Source organism: Sprattus sprattus (genome assembly GCF_963457725.1).
Source record: "Sprattus sprattus genome assembly, chromosome: 13".
NCBI classification, from domain to species: domain Eukaryota; kingdom Metazoa; phylum Chordata; class Actinopteri; order Clupeiformes; family Clupeidae; genus Sprattus; species Sprattus sprattus.
In genome coordinates this window covers 20,803,038-20,811,990 of record NC_137911.1, presented here as the reverse complement: position 1 = coordinate 20,811,990, position 8,953 = coordinate 20,803,038, and positions in this window count along the sequence as shown.

Here is an 8,953-nt window from a genome sequence, read left to right as displayed (position 1 = left end):
TCATGTCCAGGTCCACTCTTGCTTCACCTTTGTCTTACCAGCTTTGTGCATGCCGGCAGCCTCAGGTCAAGCATAAACACACACACACACACACACACAAAGAGACAGTCCATACAGTTTATGTTAAAACTATTTGTAAGGATCATATTTTTGCAAGAGATTCATGCAATTTGTGTATATATATTTACTGGTAACACTTTATAATAACCCTCCGTAATAAACCATTTATGAAGCATTTGTTCATAGTTTGTTTATCATTTACAAATTGTTACCCCAACATTTACAAACCTTAGTAATGTATTTGTAAATGAGTAGTAATGTATTTATGAACCTGTTTTCTAATGATCTATAAGAGTTTTTTTTATAAGGATTAAGTTAGCAATTTATAAATGAGTATTAATGTATTTACAAACATATTTCAAATGATTTTCTAATGATCTATAATATCATATATAAGGACATGAGTAAGCTGTTTTGAAATGAGTATTTAGTAGATGTAGTAGATGTATTTATGAACATGTTTCAAATGATTTTCTAACAATCTAAAAGATCATTTATAAGGACATTAGTCAGCTATTTGTAAACGAGTAGTCATGTGTGTATGAACATTTTTCAAACCATTTTCTAATTATTTATAAGATCATCAATAAGGTATAAAATAATGGTCTGCTCACATTTTGTAAATAATTTACAAATGATTAAGCAAGCAAGTTTCAATGAGTTAGTAATGCTTCATAATATCCTTTATAAGGTATGTGCTGATGGTCTGCTCACCATTTATGAGTCATCATGAATAATCTTTGTCATGCATAAGCTATCGACCAATTCATACGTGAAATAATATATATGAGCACATGTAACACCTTAGTTTATGCTTAATATAGGTTTTTAGAAACCATTTACTTACCATTAGTAACGTGTTTTGCATGGGTTGATATGAAGTGGGCACTGTCTATACTTTATAAGCATTTACAAATGGCCAGTAACTGAGGAACATACTATAGAAACCATTTACTTACCATTAGTAAAGTGTTTTGCATGGGTTAATATAAAGTTGGCACTGTCTATACTTTATAAGCATTTACAAAAGGCCCGTTACTGAGGAACATACTATAGAAACCATTTACTTATCATTAGTAAAGTGTTTTGCATGGGTTGATATAAAGTTGAGACTGTCTATACTTTATAAGCATTTACAAATGGCCTGTTACTGAGGGACATACCATTAGTCAACACTTCTGCCGCAACAACTCCAAAAATGACCTCAAACGTTAGGTTGTTAAACATATCAATGGCAAAAACACACAACACAGCATCGAGGGAATGAAGTGAAATTGGAAAACATTTATTTAAGAAACTACACTCACAATAAATTCACATTTAAACATGCATTCTAATATGCTAAACACAACAGCAACAACAACAATGGAACTTTAAATAAGGGGATCAGCTAATTTGTTTTATTTATTTGCAAAAGTTTGCCAGACTCTTTAAATGATTTTAATTTGGTTACAATGCTTTCGTCCCCCTCTATGGCATCCTTACACCTCTGTGTAAAACTAGAGCTCCTCCGTGGAGGAAGAGTCGGAAGAAGAGTCGGATGACGCGTCGGAGGAATCAGGCCCTGACTTGGATGAAGCGCTTGAGTCGGTTCTCTGCGACTGACTTTTCTTCGCCTCTGGTGGTGTGCCCTTGTCCTTTTTTTTTGCTGCTAAAAACAGACAATGACAGAGGATGATTAGTGGAAAATATAAGCATGTGGGTGGCACACTAGTAAGTGTGATGGTCTTATAGTTTTCTGAGTTCAAAATCATCCTGTTACTGTTTTTTGTTTTATTATTTACTGTATTAAAAATATCATAATTCATTAGTTATTATTAATTAAAGTTTGTCTTTCTGTAAAATAAAGAAATACAGAAAATAAATATACATATGTAGCAACCTGTACCAATATCCTTAATATTTAACAATATACATAATTACATAGTAATTATGAATTATTTATATAGAACAGGTCGATGCAAACGTACGTGAGGAAATTACTAGTATGAAACCACTAGTGTCAATCAACACAAACACGAAGAGAGTAATGCTAGCAGGAAAAAGCAATTATGCAGTTACATCATCAGTAACACATCCGGGCGCCGCCATCTTCTCTCTAGTCTTAACATTCTCCGTCTGCCCCTTGTCCCGCCCTCTCCGCTCTCTCTATTGGCCAGTGCACCAACTTTCCAGTCACTGATTGGCTGGACCTATGGTCAAGTTCTCTGGTGCTATTGGGTGTGGAACAGAGATTGATATCCCAAGGTTATCGCAGGGGCCAATGGAGAGAGCGGAGAGGGCGGGACAAGGGGCAGACGGAGAATGTTAAGAGAGAAGATGGCGGCGCCCGGATAGCTTACATGTGATTGAGAAAGAGTGACGGTAGGATAAGTCAGTTAATTGCAAGTTTAGCTCCAAGTTTGTTAGGTCTGTAAGTGTCCGTGTTACAGATGAACTACGGTAGAGTGGCCGTGTGGAGGAAGCAAGAATTTACATCACCAGCTCTGAAGATCGCCCGGTGTTACTGCTAAGAAGTATATAGCACGTTGTAGTGTGAGGTGGAATGTCCTCGCTAGTTAGCAAAGTGTATTAATATTTAGAAACTAGCTCGTCGCCAACATCGGAGACTACACCACGCCAACGAAGGGGGACAGCTAGCCGTTTCCACCACTACAGCCCCTGATGTGCTTGCAGCACACTTGCTTGCTCTCTCTCTCTCTCTCTCTCTCTCTCTCTCTCTCTCTCTCTCTCTCTCTCTCTCCCTCCCTCCCTCTCCCACGCTACTGATTGATGTTGTGGTAAGTAATACCCTCCCACATGTGACTCCACATCGTCAATGAGCTGCAAAGTGTCCGGTACGGTAATATCCATCTTGGGAACATTTCCATACACTTTGATGACCGTGGCTCAACCATTTTGAACTAAACGTTGAACAGAACAGTGCAACGAACAGCATAGTGAATGTGAAACACATTGCATTTTGATTGTGTAATGTGTTTAATGGGCAAAACGTTCTTTTGTTGCATTTATGTATATAAGTGTATTGCATTTATGAATGTATGTTGCTAGTGTTATTAACACACAGTGGATTTAGTGCATGTTGACGGGGCAATGATATTTTGTGTTCTGGATATTGTGCCTTTTGTTTCAGTTAGAAGAACTCACCGGTGAGTAGGACAGGTATCTGTGTTAAGAATATTGTCATGAACAGGGTGGAAAGTGTTTCAGTGTGAAATAATTGTTTGAAGTTTTAATTAAATAATACATTTAATATAACTTTTTCCTATGATTGGTTCCACCTGTTACACTACGTAGCTAGTAACCTTAGACTAACAAAACTATTTCCCTTCTTGCTGAATTTGCATATGATTAACCTTCATTATTTGAAATTAGCGGTGTGAACATTTTTATTGAAAAGTTGTATTCTTTCCCCCAAACATTTAGCTAGGACCACACTCGCTCCTATTGCCCAATTGACGTCAACTAGACTGCGCCATGAGCTGGAGATGGCCAGGCAGAAATTGGACTGGCAGCAGGAGATGCTGAAAGACATGACTATTTGAGAGGGACTTCCTGAGGGAACAACTGGCTATGAGTAAGTCAATTTGCCATATTTGACAATACACTTGGGAACTTGAAACCTTTTCATGCCAGCCCATACGTGCCCTCATGGTCTAATACCACGTGCTTATAATCTCTAATGCTAACATACAGTTAACATTGTGTAGCCGTATGTGTTACTGATGATGTAACTGCATAATTGCTTTTTCCTGCTAGCATTACTCTCTTCGTGTTTATGTTGATTGACACTAGTGGTTTCATACTAGTAATTTCCTCACGTACGTTTGCATCGACCTGTTCTATATACATAATTCATAATTACTATGTAATTATGTATATTGTTAAATATTAAGGATATTGGTACAGGTTGCTACATATGTATATTTATTTTCTGTATTCTGTATTTCTTTATTTTACAGAAAGACAAACTTTAATTAATAATAACTAATGAATTATGATATTTTTAATACAGTAAATAATAAAACAAAAAACAGTAACAGGATGATTTTGAACTCAGAAAACTATAAGACCATCACACTTACTAGTGTGCCACCCACATGCTTATATTTTCCACTAATCATCCTCTGTCATTGTCTGTTTTTAGCAGCAAAAAAAAAGGACAAGGGCACACCACCAGAGGCGAAGAAAAGTCAGTCGCAGAGAACCGACTCAAGCGCTTCATCCAAGTCAGGGCCTGATTCCTCCGACGCGTCATCCGACTCTTCTTCCGACTCTTCCTCCACGGAGGAGCTCTAGTTTTACACAGAGGTGTAAGGATGCCATAGAGGGGGACGAAAGCATTGTAACCAAATAAAAATCATATAAAGAGTCTGGCAAACTTTTGCAAATAAATAAAACAAATTAGCTGATCCCCTTATTTAAAGTTCCATTGTTGTTGTTGTTGCTGTTGTGTTTAGCATATTAGAATGCATGTTTAAATGTGAATTTATTGTGAGTGTAGTTCCTTAAATAAATATTTTCTAATTTCACTTCATTCCCTCGATGCTGTGTTGTGTGTTTTTGCCATTGATATGTTTAACAACCTAACGTTTGAGGTCATTTTTGGAGTTGTTGCGGCAGAAGTGTTGACTAATGGTATGTCCCTCAGTAACAGGCCATTTGTAAATGCTTATAAAGTATAGACAGTCTCAACTTTATATCAACCCATGCAAAACACTTTACTAATGATAAGTAAATGGTTTCTATAGTATGTTCCTCAGTAACGGGCCGTTTGTAAATGCTTATAAAGTATAGACAGTGCCAACTTTATATTAACCCATGCAAAACACTTTACTAATGGTAAGTTAATGGTTTCTATAGTATGTTCCTCAGTTACTGGCCATTTGTAAATGCTTATAAAGTATAGACAGTGCCCACTTTATATTAACCCATGCAAAACACGTTACTAATGGTAAGTAAATGGTTTCTAAAAACCTATATTAAGCATAAACTAAGGTGTTACATGTGGTCACATATATTATTTCACGTATGAATTGGTCGATAGCTTATGCATGACAAAGATTATTCATGATGACTCGTAAATGGTGAGCAGACCATCAGCACATACCTTATAAAGGATATTATGAAGCATTACTAACTCATTGAAACTTGCTTGCTTAATCATTTGTAAATTATTTACAAAATGTGAGCAGACCATTATTATATACCTTATTGATGATCTTATAAATAATTAGAAAATGGTTTGAAAAATGTTCATACACACATGACTACTCGTTTACAAATAGCTTACTAATGTCCTTATAAATGATCTTTTAGATCGTTAGAAAATCATTTGAAACATGTTCATAAATACATCTATACTCACTTCAAAACAGCTTACTCATGTCCTTATATATGATATTATAGATCATTAGAAAATCATTTGAAAAATGTTTGTAAATACATTAATACTCATTTATAAATCGCTAACTTAATCCTTATAAAAAACTCTTATAGATCATTAGAAAACAGGTTCATAAATACATTACTACTCATTTACAAATACATTACTAAGGTTTGTAAATGTTGGGGTAACGATTTGTAAATGATAAACAAACTATGAACAACTGCTTCATAAATGGTTTATTACGGAGGGTTATTATAAAGTGTTACCTATTTACTAAAGTAATATAACATTGGTGATCAATGCTGAACTGGTGCTATAGGCTATACAGAGAATTAAAATGGTTTAAACGAAAGAAGTTTATAATCCCAGTCGATATAACTGTCTGATATAGTTATACTGCCTCCCATTATTCTATCCATCCGTAGGAAATTCTATAGTTACTAATATTTAATGTACTTAACCGGTCTGACTGAACGAAACTTCTTTTTAATCAGTGATATACGTGTAAAGCAAGTGAAATAATTTCATATATTCATCATCTTATAATGAAATGAAATGAAACATTCACAGTTTGTAATCTATCGAATAGAACATTTTGGCTTCGTCCCCATCAAAGAGGATAACATAGCTTACTGGTTCGACTGGATAGACTGGATCACTATTCACACAAATTTCACGCACAAGAACAACTTTTTGGCCTTCACTCATGAGCAAGATATGAGAAACATCATATTTCATTGCAGGTTTGGTGGGAGGATCTGTTAACAGAAGCCGAAAGCATGCCAGCATGCCAGGGGACATCTCCCCAACCTTCTCCATATGGTGCTTTACTCTGAGGACATCCTCCATGTAGTATTTTTGGATTCTTACTCTCCATTCAGGCTGGATCTCAATGGTAGTGGAGGGTTCCCAAGTGGTGTACGTGAGCTGTAGCTCTCCACATCTGATCTTCAGCTCCACGTTGGCAAGGCCGTCTCCATTGGAGGTCACTGCTTCACGTGCCTGCTTCATGCAACTCATCACTTCATCCCTACAACAATGTCCCATGAAGTGTGACTCCTCAATATGTTTAGTTGTCAGCTGTGTGCCACCTACTTTGATTTGCTGAAGCAGTTTGGGACCATCATTGTCATTCCACACCAAATGATAGAAGACAGGTTTCCCTGTAGTGATCCTGATACGTGATTGCTCTCCTTCCACCTGTAGGGCAGCATTTGTCCTTTTTGAGATGGGCATGGCCTCTACTGCTTTCATGGCATAGTCCAGGTTGGACTTCAAGACTGAATCCAGTAGACCGTTCTTGGCTAAGCCAGTCTTAAATGAGTGGATGCATTCAACACCAAGAGCCCCATATGCTTGATAGGTCGTCCTGTGGGAAAGAAAGGCAATCACTTTTTATTAATGTTTATCTGAAAATATGCTTAAAGTATGAGACATCATAATGTTGTTACAACCTTACAAAACTCATCTTAAATAGCCACATCATGACTGATACATGACCAATAGTATTGATCCTCTTGGGTTTTTGAGATGTTTGGAATTTACACTTACTTACACTAACCTTTAGCGAGATTTACTTAAACTATTTGGCTATAGGTTGCCTAATCCTCCTTTTTGTTCAGTGTTTAATGTCCATCTTCATGCCACATTTTAAGCAAAATGTGACTAAGCCAACTTACTACGATATGTTGGTCATAACAACAGCCACTTCTTGTAGAGCGTGGTGTTACATACATTCCATATAGGCATAGACAGAACAAACATGACTGCTTTGTTCAACTACTCATTCTAGGTTTCGCAGTTTTGACACCCAAACTGGTTGAAATCTAGCTAATACTGCAAAGGCTTTTTCAGTCTTGTCACATGCCTGTTATGGGCTCCATGGTTGGCACGATCAGGATTCTCAGGCTTCCTCACACACGTATTAGAATTTAGCATTACTCTTGATTATGAACTCTCCACCTTTCACACATACTGGTATAACTGGTATAATTATAATGTTTTCAATGAACACTATAGGCATCTATATTTTTGTCTCAGGAGTACAGTATTGTTGACATTGAAGAAATGATCATAGAATTGAAAATGTTATACTGATATGCTATCTGATTTCACATCACCACACATTGTTAAACAGTCTCATTTCAAAGTTACCAAAAAATAATTATACATGAACAAGACAAAAATAATCTTACACTTCGGCAGACATGCTGAAGGGATGAATAGCCTACTTGCAAAGAGATTTTGAAACTTAATCAGTAAACAAAAACAATTAAACTTAAAATACAAACTGATTTGTTCAACTTCCAGAGCTCAGACTGCTTGCTCTCAACACTGAACTGGTGGGGACTGGTTAGGTTGAGTTAAGTTTCATTTCATGGTTAAGTTTCGTTTTTCCTCTAATCCACGCCCCACAAAGGGCACATGCAGACACTTCCATTAAAGGTACAGTACATAAATTGTACTGTTAGAAAATGAACTGCTACTGCTTCTGATGAATAATGAATACTGATGATGTAACTCTGAAGGTGTTATAGAGAAACAGTTTTTCCAAAATCCTGGTGCATTTTACTGTACATGCCTTGTTCAACAATAAACCACTTTATTTAAGGGGGAGGAGCAAATGGAATGGAATACAAATTGAATTATCTCTGTAAACTGCCACTAGTGTTACTAAGTGTTACGTGTCACTGATGTGAAATCAGTTGTTCCATTTCAACCTGATTCTGTGTTCAATGCTTTGAATCAACATCACCTTGAGAGATTCCTGTCAAGGTTTAGGTGGTGTTGCTTTGACTGAATGACCATACACAAAAATCTGAACAATTTTTTTTTAAATTTCCTCTGTATTGCATATAGTTTTAGTCCACGTGTTGGGATTGGTAGTTCACATGACACTAGCCCCTGATGATATAATTATATGTGGACTACTCAATAACATACCTGTCCACTTCTCCGGAGGGTTCGCTTTAACCCAGAGGTTCCCGTCCATTTATCCAGTATTTTTACATCCATTCCCATATTTTCACCTGGCAGGGCTGTCGTTTTTTTTTATGTTGTTATAGAAGGGTCTTTATAGTGGCTGTCTCTGGATTCCTTTCTTTTTATTCCATGCACTGCAAGGTGATATATTTTGAGATGTGTATGTTGTGCTCTTTATTTAAAATGCTTGCGTTGTTCTTTTATGAGAACAAATGTATTTACCAAGACTGAATAAGGGTGCATGATGCACTAGTTAAAATGCTGTCTTGCTAAGGTTAATGCCCTCCAGTACCAGTCCTCCTGTGTCTTATTCTGCAGTAGTTTGTATGTTTGTATTTGTATGTTTATTGTAACACACATATTTAGGGTAGAGGCACAGAAAGCAAAGACCTCCTTTCATAAACTCCACCTCTCTGCCTTCTTATGATTGTATAAAATAATTATGGTGTCTACTACGGCTTTTTTTGTCCTCACTGAGCAGAAGCATATTATCAAATCTCTTTTAAGCTGTAGGTGCTGTGT